Below are 11,825 nucleotides of genomic sequence, written 5' to 3' on the forward strand. Positions count from 1 at the left end.
AACAATTAAATTCTCATTCTGAAAAACTTTGTTGAAACCATTCATTTTGTCTGCATTATTATTATCGAGATAAAAATTAATGAAAGTGAGAAACGGAAGGTTTTACTATTCTGGCACCCATGGAAAACAATATGCGTGCGAAGCGCACGCCCTGTTCTAGTTAATGAAGTTCATAGGTGTAAATATTAGAATTTTTTTCTGCTGAATTTTTATTCGCTTTTGTTGCTAACATTGCTGGAAAAAAAAATCTCAGAGAAAGCGCTAAATTTTTTCATCAAATTTATTCATGCAGGCGTTCATCCCTGTCAGTGCTCTTATTCTCATGGAGACATTCTTCTCACGTTTTTAAAAAAAAATAATGATTCCCAAGAATAATAACAAAAAAAAATCATCCATTCTTCGACTCTTTCATGCCTGCGACGCTTTCGCGACCTAGAAAATCAAAAGCACCAGGGTATACTCCTGAGCAGTTAGAAAGTGTTCTGACGGCAATCAGAATAGGAAGATCTTTGGGATCAGTCAGCAAAGAATATAATATCCCTAAGTCAACCTTATACGACAAGGCAAATGGCAAGACAAAAGCTGGGATCAACAGACCTGGCCCTGAGTGTATTGTGGGAGAATTTTATGAGAAGAAACTGGTAGAATGGATTTGTTATATGGCTGATAGGGGGTTTGCTGTCACTAAGGATCAATTGCAGAATTCCGTTCACAAACTGATGAAATCTCTTGGCTCAATTACTCTTAATTCATAATAATAATGGTTATTCATGATTATCATTTAGTATGTAATAAGTTTATGGCTATTGGAATGAGAATAGATCTGTCAAAAATATTTTTTACAATTGATTTCCTATATTTTTCCTTCTCCCAAACCCCTCTCATTCACTTCGTCCGAGAACTGAATTCATGTCATCCGAGAACTGAAGTGGGTCAATTTTTGGCGTCCGAGAACTGAATCCGGGGAGCTGTGTGTTGTTTTAATAAATATTTATCGAATTCCAAAGTTTTTTAATACAAATCAAACGTGTTCTTGTCCCAAAAATATCAAAAATGACTGTAGAAACCGCAAACTTCATATTTGACGAAAAAAAAACCAAGAATCGGTTATTGATGGTCGAGTTACCCTTAACCGTCCGAGAACTGACGCCCTCACAGTATATCCTCGAAATTCCAGCTCTGCCATCCATTTCCTTCTACTCCCATATACTTACTGCGGAGTTTTAACTCGTTTTGATGTGGACTCAGAGTCAAAATTCACTCCAAATTTTTTACTATATGGGTTGATTGACATTTTACAGATGTGATATGATTCACTGAGAAACAAAATCCCGATATCGTTAACATATTTAGTTGAGACAAGTAATTTTTCTTCAATCGCGTAATTCTCCCAGGCCTCTCAACTCGACTGGCCCCAGAAAGGTCTCATACTTCAAAGAATTATTGTACCCAAGAATGATTTGCTTGCACACGAACTCACTCAAAGTGCGCAGAAGAATCGTCAATCTTCGAGTATTCATTATTTTCATGATTTTTTTATACACTTTCAATATTTCGATATGTAACATATTCATAATGGACCATAGAACGATAGTGATAAATGAGAATTTATTCGAGTTGCGTGAAACCAAATCACTCAAAGATTTAAGCCTTTGAAGATAATTTACATGCTTCAAGTAAATATGGTATACATATTAGGAAATTTTTCCCTCAGTGTTCAGAGTATTCAAAGAGGCTATTGAATTAAATCAAGTTGATTGACACCATCCACAAAAAGAAAAAGTGGATTATCTTTAGGAAGTAGTTTCTAGATTGCCAACCATAATGGTTGGATGAGTTCGGTGTGGTTCCGGCGGACATCCCAATGCTGCTGCATTTAGCGCGGTTAGTACTTGGATGGGTGACCGCTTAGGAATATCCTCGCCCGAAAATCTCACAACATAGGCACGGTATGGTGGCCTCTAATGTGCCCCTCTAGTCAGTGTGACAGAAGAGCACATTAGGGCTCTGAATAATCGGCCGGCTGTACGACTGGGGTTTTCCATGGTTTCCCGTGCAGTCCTAGCCCGAATGGGGTACAGTTAAGGGTAATATGGTCCATGGTAACGCAGATAAAAATCAGAAGAGAGAAGTGGAAGACGCATAGCAGGTGAATGGGGAGTCTATAAAACCGTAATGGTAGTAGGAAAGAAATATGAATAAAAAAAAATAGTTTCTAGATTATAGAAGCTCTCCTACTTAACCTTTATCCTTGGTAGGATGATAAAAAGTAATAAATTTGAAAATTGTGTTCAAAACGAAATATTTTCTAAATCCACTACTTTCTCAATTTTAGTACTTTTCAGACAAAACTTAGAAATTGCGGCCGAGGTATTCAAAGAGCATACGTACCCCATATATGGGAAGGAGTGCCCAAATATGAGAAGTTTCAGACGTGAGGAGGGGGGTTTCATATATAGGGATTTTTCAAGGGGGGGAGAGTGCTTTATTAATTGAGAGGAAAGATTTCTATGGACACTTTTATTCACGCTCATGGGCGGACAGCGGTATCAATAATTTGTCATCTCTGAACCAACTGACAACTCTCGAGGAACGTGTCATTCTACTGAACTGCACAATTCACTAATTTATTCTTTAACATATTTCATCGATTTTTAATACCATCTATTAGACAATTCAACAAATAATTCCCACGAATAGCATGGCAAAATTTCCCGTAAAATTGAATAGGTAATTCTCAAGTGCTAACTGGGATTGTTGGACGTTTTCTTGACTGCTTTCGCCTGAATGCTCTGGATAGAGTTAGGAAAGTAATAAAAGCACGTCGTTTAGAAACTTGCTGCATTCAAGGAAACATGAACTGAGTTTCCCTCGAAACTGTATCACTCGGAGCTATCTCTTTGCCTACTCCAATACAACACGATACCCAGGTCATATTCCAACTGTTTTTTTACTGCTTATTTTTCTCATTTTTCCCTGGCTTCTTTCTCCCTGGTACGTCACCTTTTGTGAACTCAAGATTTCACCATGTCCTCGGGCGCTCAGAAGACAGATTCTTGAAGGAGCCATTGTGATCCGGAGAACTTATTTATCACTCTGTGGACTGATTTCATGTCTTGTTAATGTTGGAGAGCTCAAATGGCTCGGCAGATCTCGGTTTCCATAACTTCACGCATTCTTGGCACTGAATGCTTTCAGGGATGTTGAATTTTTTCATTGAATTTATGGAATTCAACGGAGATTCGTATCACAACTGGTGGAAAATAGTATCTCACGTTATATCGGCTCAATGCAAAAGAATAACGAGTTCATTGTTAAAGAAATGAAATTTCATGGACAGTTCAGTAGTCATTTTCTAGAAGACGACATTGAAATGGGGGGAGTACACAAAAAATAATTCACCGATGTCAAAAATGCCACCCCCACTCATCTCATCTATAGCAGTTCCGCTATTTGTTCATAATCATGGATATGAGAGAATCTTTTCGTTCATCAGCAAAGGAAGATGAAGAAGGGTATGATATCCAGAATTTCAAAATTTTAATTATTTCGAAATCAACAACCTAAATTAAGGCCCGGGTGGAAGGATTTTTGCCCAACATGTCCCGAGAAAATTCCCTATAAAAAGTCGGAAATGATGCTTTTTACAGAAAGTCGAATCACGCGAGTCTCAATTTATGAAAAAATCCAATTTATGTTTCAAAAAATAGATGAGTTGAACCGTGACGATAATTAGGTCTCAAGAGGGAGAGAATAGATAATTAATTTTTAATTTACCGTAAATAATACAAAACAAAAATACCTACAACGCCCGCAACCAAACGTGGCACCCTGCCAATATGGCGGTTAAAAATGTCCAATAAACAAACACTCACAACAATTTTCACAAGCTACACACTCCCGAGATCTAATTATCGTCACATGAACTGTTTTATTATATTTTTTATCAATTTTCCCGAGGAGATTAGATCAGTATACATCGCGTACTTGTACTTGGCCAAATTGAGGCGAGCAGCTGTCGCCATATTGCCATATGCAGTTCTACGGGCATGTCACAGATGGCGCCAGCCGATTTTCGAAAATCTCTCACAGCAATGAGAGATTGTCAGGCGACAGGGTTCAGGAGCGTATGTTTATGGGGGCCCACGGGTGGCAGAATTTTTTTTGTTTTTATTCCGCACGCAAGAATATATCGATATTTTGGTAATAATACTAATATAAAAAATATATGAAAGTAATAATAATCACGATGAAAATGTAAATAATAATGATGACGATACTAATAATAATGATACTTTGATCATTTTTTGGTTGATTTTTATTAAAATTTCCAGAGACTTATAATGCATTTGATGCATGAGAAATAATAATTTGTAACGTTTTTGTACAACTGTTTGTGTTGACGTGAATTAAAAATAAGTCATCAGAACTTTTCTCGCGTTTTCTAAGAAAGTTCTCTCGTAAAAGTTCTGTAGATTTTGACTGTAGTCAATATAATAATACTGAAAAATCAATTATTGAAATAATAATTATTTCTTTCAGTATAACATAATATTTTTTTTTCACTATAGTTCATATCCACAGACCTTTTACAATAGAATTTTCTTAGAAACGGCCACAACACTTCTAATGAGTGCTTTTTAATTAATGTCAACAAAATGAGTTGTACAAAAAATTACAGATTATGGTTTTTCCAGCAACAAATGCATTGAAACAAATTATTTAGTTGAAATGTCCTAATTGTTCTCTTGAATTTCCTAATGAGGAAATTTCTATGGAGAAGGTGTTAACAAAATATGTTGTACAATTAAATTATTAAATAATAGTATAGCAGTGTCTAAACACACGGTATATGGTAATTACAATGCACCCAAGGAAACGTTTACAATGCATCTAAGGCTTATTTTACCATACGTCTATGGTTTTTACCATACGTCTATGGTTTTTACCATATATCTATGGTTTTTACCATACGTCTATGGTTTTTACCATGTGTCTACGGTTTTTACCATATGTCTACGGTTTTTACCATGCGTCTATGAATTTTACCATGCGTCTATAGTTTTCACCATGCTTCTATGGTTTTTACCATACGTCTATGAATTTTACCATGCGTCTATGGTTTTTACGGTGATGTAAGGAAATGTCTAGGGCATACACTTGCGGACCCAGTGGAGAGTCCAACTCTCTATTTGTTCCACGATTAGAGAGTAAGTAGAGAATGAGTAGAGAGTTGGGGTGACAGGGCAGATTGTCTACTCTCCAATGCTTTGAGAGAATAGATAGCTGAGGCGAGGGATAAGCCGACCCTTATTAACTACGGCCCTTGAGAAATTTGACCCTCTAACCGACTGACCCTTGTACTTGGGACCTGCTTGAACTCCCGGAGCTCAAACTGTTGGACCCTGGAATGTTTTCAGCTGAAAATACTCTGATTTCATTTGAAATTTTTTAATTGGATCTTTGTGACCCGTATAATTTCAGACCCTTAATATTCCGAACCCTTACATTGGAACTCTCAATAATTCTGACCTTTGAAAATATTGAAAAGTGCAACTTTTGACCCTTAAACCTTCAGACCCTTAGACTAGTCGTACTATCTACTCTCTACTCTTGTAGAGAGTAGATAGTTGGGATCGGATGCGTGGTGGGGGCTACTCTCTACTCTCTACTCGTCTAGAGAGTAGATAGTTGGCGCCGGGTGCTTGGTGAAGGCATTCAGACCCTTATAAATTTAGACCCTCATCGTTGCTTATGGGCCTTGAAACTGGAACCTCAATGGTGCTGACCCTTGAAAATGATAAACGTTAAGTTTTTGACCCTTAATATTTCTGACCCTTAGACTAGCCGTACTATCTACTGTTGTAGAGAGTAGATAGTTGGGAGCGGATGCGTGGTGGGGGCTACTCTCTACTCTCTACGCGTCTAGAGAGTAGATAGTTGGTGGTAGGTGCGAGGTGGGGGCATTCAGACCCTTATTTTCTTTAAACCCTCATCATTCCTCATGACTCTAAAAATTTGACCCTAAATGGTACTGACCCTTGAACATGTATAGAGTGAAATTTTAGACTCTTAACATTTCTGACCCTTAGACTAGTCGTACTATCTACTCTTTACAACAGTAGAGAGTAGATAGTACGACTAGTTGGGATCGGATGCGTGGTGGGGGCTACTCTCTACTCGTCTAGAGAGTAGATAGTTGGCGCCGAGTGCTTGGTGGAGGCATTCAGACCCTTATAATTTTAGACCCTTATCGTTGCTTATGGGACTTGAAACTTGAACCTCAATGGTGCTGACCCTTGAAAATGATAAAAGTTAAATTTTTGACTCTTAATATTTCTGACCCTTAGACTAGCCGTACTATCTACTATCTAATGTTGTAGAGAGTAGATAGTTGGGAGCGGATGCGTGGTGGGGGCTACTCTCTACTCGTCTAGAGAGTAGATAGTTGGCGCTAGGTTCTTGGTGGGGGCATTCAGACCCTTATTTTTTAGACCCTTAACGTTTCTCATGACCCTAAAAATTTGACCCTAAATGGTGCTGACCCTTGAACATGTTTAGAGTGAAATTTTAGACTCCTAAAATTTCTGTTGTAGAGAGTAGATGTTACGACTAGTCTAAGGGTCAGAAATATTGCGGATCAAAAATTTGACTCTTATCATTTTCAAGGGTCAGCACTATTGAGGGTCATGTTTCAAGGGTCATGAGGAACGATAAGGGTCTAAAAAATGAAGGGTCTCAATGCCCCCCACAAGCACCCGGCGCCAACTATCTACTCTCTAGACGAGTAGAGAGTAGCCCCCACCACGCATCCGATCCCAACTATTTACTCTCTACAACATTAGATAGTAGATAGTACGGCTAGTCTAAGGGTCAGAAATATTAAGGGTCAAAAATTTAACTTTTATCATTTTCAAGGGTCAGCACCATTGACGTTCAAGTTTCAAGGCTCATAATCAACCATAAGGGTCTAAAATTATGAGGGTCTGAATGCCTCTACCAAGCACCCGGCGCCAACTATCTACTCTCTAGACGTGTAGAGAGTAGGGTGTAGCCCCCACCACGCATCCGCTCCCAACTATCTACTCTCTACAACAACAGTAGATAGTAGATAGTACGGCTAGTTTAAGGGTCAGAAATATTAAGGGTCAAAAATTTAACTTGTAGCATTTTCAAGGGTCAGCACTATTGAGGGTCAAGTTTCGCGGATCATGAGGAACGTTAAGGGTCTCAAAAATAAGGGTCTGAATGCCTCCACCAAGTACCTACCGCCAACTATCTACTCTCTGGACGAGTAGAGAGTAGAGAGTATCCCCCACCACGCATCCGATCCCAACTGTCTACTCTCTACAAGAGTAGAGGGTAGATAGTACGACTAGTCTAAGGGCCTGAAGGTTTAAGGGGCAAAAGTTGCACTTTTCAATATTTTCAAGGGTCAGAATTATTGAGAGTCCCAATTTAAGGGTCTGGAATATTAAGGATCAGAAATTATAAGGGTCACAAAGATTCAATTAAAAAATTTCAAATGAAATCGAGTACTTTGAGTTGAAAACATTCCAGGGTCTAAAAGTTTGAGCTCCGGAAGTTCAAACAGGTCCCAAGGACATGGGTCAGTCAGTTAGAGGGTCAAATTTCTCAAGGGCCATAGTTAATAAGGGTCAGCATATCCCTCGCCTCAGCTATCTACTCTCTCCAAGCATTGGAGAGTAGACAATCTGCCTTGTCACCCCAACTCTCTACCCATTCTCTACTTACTCTCTAATCGTGGAACAAATAGAGAGTTGGACTCTCCACTGGGTCCGCTAGGGTATGCCCTATACATTTCCTTACATCACCGTAAAAACCATAGACGCATGGTAAAATTCATAGACGTATGGTAAAAACCATCGACGCATGGTAAAAACCATAGACGCATGGTAAAATTCATACACGTTTGGTAAAAACCATAGACGTATGGTAAAAACCATAGACGAATGGTAAAAACCATAGACGTATGGTAAAATAAACCTTAGATGCATTGTAAACGTTTCCTTAGGTGCATTGTAATTACCATATACCCTGTGTCTAGACACTGCCTTTGTTTATCGCGATCGATAGACATTGATTGATTGATTGATTATTTATTAACTGTACATTATGTTGTACAAAATAATTATGACTTAAGTCACAATAGCAAGATACAAGCAAATAGGCAAAGAATAAAGCAAAAAAAATATCTGTAAATAGCAGACAGCACTATAACAAGGACAAAAAAATAAAAATATAAGACAAAAGTGAACACCATGCATGGTGAACACCACTAGTAGTCAAAAAACGATCCAAAAATCAGCGGAAGGGCTCTCAATAGAAAGAAAAAAGGAGATCAGGGAGAAGAAACATTAAGGAGAGAAAGAAAGAAAATAGAAGAAAGAAAAAGAAAAGAAATGCGGAACACACGGGAGAGCAGAAGCTATGCGTACACTGTCCCATACAGACAGTCAAGAGTTGTCCATGTAGTACGCACGCAAAGCTCGGTTGAAAGAGGAAATAGAGGGAAGGTCTCTAATAGCACCAGGAAGGGAGTTCCAAGCATAAGCCGCAGTGACATGAACGGATCGACGCAGGTTTTCTGTTCTGAAGGGCTTGATAAACAATGGACTCACTTCACCCCTCACCGGCCGCGCACCTCGGCTGGTCACAAAAAATTCAACAAGATAACTTGGCTTTCTAGAGGAGAGAATGCTGAAACATAGACAAGCCAGAAAATAGTTCTTGCGAGTCTCACATGACATCCAGCCTAGCCGCACACGGTAAGAGGTAATGTGCTCGTCCCGCCTCAGCCCAAAGACATATCTAACCCCCATGTTGATGAGACGCTGGATCTTAACAGAGAGCTCCTCAGAGAGACCACCATACACAAGGCAGCAGTAGTCGACTAGCGGGAACACCAGACTCTTGATCAGGTGCTTACGCAGACCTAGAATGGTACTGGCACGACAGAAACGTAGACGATACATCACAGAGTGAACCTTCTGAGTAATACTCGCCGCATGACTCCTCCATACCAGCTTGCTATCTAGCACCACTCCAAGACTACGTACTGATGACTCAAAAGGGACAGATGCATCACCAAGCGTAATGGACAAATTTGGCAATGAATAGATTTCATTAACATAATAATGAGAGCCAAAGATAGTGGCCTTGGTCTTGGCGACATTCAGCTGAAGGCGGTTACGTATAGCCCAGTCCATAACACGATTGGCAACAATCCTCATCTTGGCTGTTGCCTCCTCAAACTCATCACGCGTGAAGCGAAGATAGACCTGAAGATCGTCGGCAAAGATCAAGTGATGAACACCCGGCAGCAAATCCTCACGGCTGTCATTAATGAACAGAAGGAAAAGCAGGGGGCCAAGAACAGACCCCTGCGGAACCCCCCTATTTAATGGGCGGAAAGAAGATATATCGCCATTAGCCCCTAGCGTCGCTTGCGAACGACCACAGAGGTATGACGCCAGCCATTCGATGACATCACGCGAGAAGCCATAGCCGAAGAGCTTCCAAAGAAGCAGCATGTGACATACCGAATCAAAGGCCTTACTGAAGTCAAAAAGAACTAACATGGTCATCTGTCGCTTGTCAATACCTACACGTATGTCGTCCGTCAGTTTGAGCAGTGCCGTCTGAGTGCCGTTGTAAGGACGAAAACCAGTCTGAAAAGGATCCAGTATCGCACGCTCAGCAAGGTATCCATGGATCTGAAGGGAGACGAGTCTCTCCAAGACCTTGGCCAAGAAGCACAGCAATGCTATAGGTTGGTAGTCGTTGGCCGACGCGGGATTCTTCACCTTGCCAAGCGCTACTATAAGGGACCTCTTCCACTGGGAAGGAAAAGAGGAGGTAGAAAGAGACGTGCCTGAGGAGGAAAGGAGCCAAGAACGGTAGGGCGGCCACAACAACAGATCGGGGAAGACCATCAGTCCCTTTGGCTTTCGTAGAGAAGTGCCCAATGGCTTTCTGTACTTCATCAGCTAACACAGACCTGAAAGTAAAACCCACTACAACGCGAGGCATCACCTGATTCGCCAAAGATCCAAGAAAGTTGTCAACCAGGGGCTCATCCTCATCAAATGAAACACTAGCAAAATGAGCATTCAACACCTCAGGATCGTGATCACTACTTTCATTGGCAACCTGAACAACACCAAGATGCCGCAGTTCCTTCCATATCATGGCAGGATCCGTGAGAGGCACTAGCTTCTATTGGAAAAACAGTTGCCGCGCTCCCTCAACCTCACGATGAGCTCGATCAGGAGCCAAGCAGTATTCCTCAAGAGCATTTCTGGAGCGTAAACGCCTATACACTCTGTATAAGCGATCTCTCTCAGCAATCAGGGAGTCAATGTAAACCGTGAACCACGGCTTACGCTTAGAGGTTCTCTTAACCGTCTTAACTGACACAGCTGCATCCATAGCACTAGTGAGATTGGCACAGAGACCACGCGACATGCCCTCAACTGATGACGGCGCATCAAAGACTGACCAGTTACAAGATTCCAGATGAGAGATCAGCACCTGCACATCCAGGGCTGCATAATCCCTATAACAAAAATCGTTGTCGAGTGCTGGGCGTGGCAGAGCCACCTGTATAGTAGCTGTAATAAGATCATGCCCATCAACAAATGACACCTCAGTCTGCCAGCAGGATAACAGAGTATCTTCATCATCAATGAGGCAGAGATCTAGCCAGGTATCCGAAACAGAAGTGTGGTGCGTAGCTTCGTGCTCTATTAAGCGGAGAGAATTATCAGAACAGAGAGAACGCCCAAAAGCCGCATCAGCACTTGACGAAAGTTGATCAGCATTGAAGTTACCCAGAATGACCTTGGAGCTATAGTCCTGCAGGTGCGAGATCAGGGAAGGGACAAAATCACTGCCATCCAGAAAGGGGGCATGCGGCGGCCTATACACAGCAGCCACAAAAATAGGAAATAACTCATGATAGGCAATCTCACAGAAAAGATACTCTGGAAGACCAGGTCTACTTGTCCACACATGCGAAGAATGTACGAGGATCTTCACACGAAAGCAATTATTGATGAACAGCGCAACACCACCACCGCGCGTATTACGATCCTAGCGAAAGAGTCTGTAACCCTCCAGCGAGACAATATCATCATCAACAAGGGAGCAAAGCTTAGTCTCGGACATGGCGATAATATAAAATGGGGGAGGAGTATCAAAAAAGTGTCTGACCCTCTCAATATGTGCCCGAAGGGAGTTCACATTGAGGTGGCAAACACGTAACCCATCGAGGTCCAACAACGCCGTAGCCATACTGCTCTCAAGATAAGAATGAGAAAGGGTGACAGGAGTAGCAGGGGAAGAAGTGGGGGAAGAAGATGAAGAAGATGAAGAAAAAGAAGAAGTAGCAGAGCAAAGTATAGACGAGTTTATTAAGAGCCCTCCATGAAGTTTTATAGATCGTCCAAGGATGAAATTCGTGTGGTCACGTCCTCCTTCTTCCTTTTAACGTAAACTTCACCATCCCGAATGACGGTGGAGTAGCTTTTTCCTCTGGCAGCATTGCGAACAGCACGGCGTAGATTGTATAGGTCCGTCGGAAGGAACTCGTTAATATTAATGAGTGATGGCTGCAGAGGGACTGAAGCTCCAGAGGCAATCACCAAGCCATCAGCCAGTTGAGACGAATGCAGCTTCCCGTGACGGGCCTTGGCCACCACCAGATCATGGGCCAGCACCCCAGATGCCATTGTCACCAGCAAAGAAGGAGGCCTCAAAGTTGAACCACCCCCCTCAGTGATAGACGCAGCTCCAGAATTACC

This window comes from Diachasma alloeum, unplaced genomic scaffold, assembly GCF_001412515.2.
Source record: "Diachasma alloeum isolate Michigan unplaced genomic scaffold, Dall2.0 Dall_scaffold_00303, whole genome shotgun sequence".
Taxonomy (NCBI): Eukaryota; Metazoa; Arthropoda; class Insecta; order Hymenoptera; family Braconidae; genus Diachasma; species Diachasma alloeum.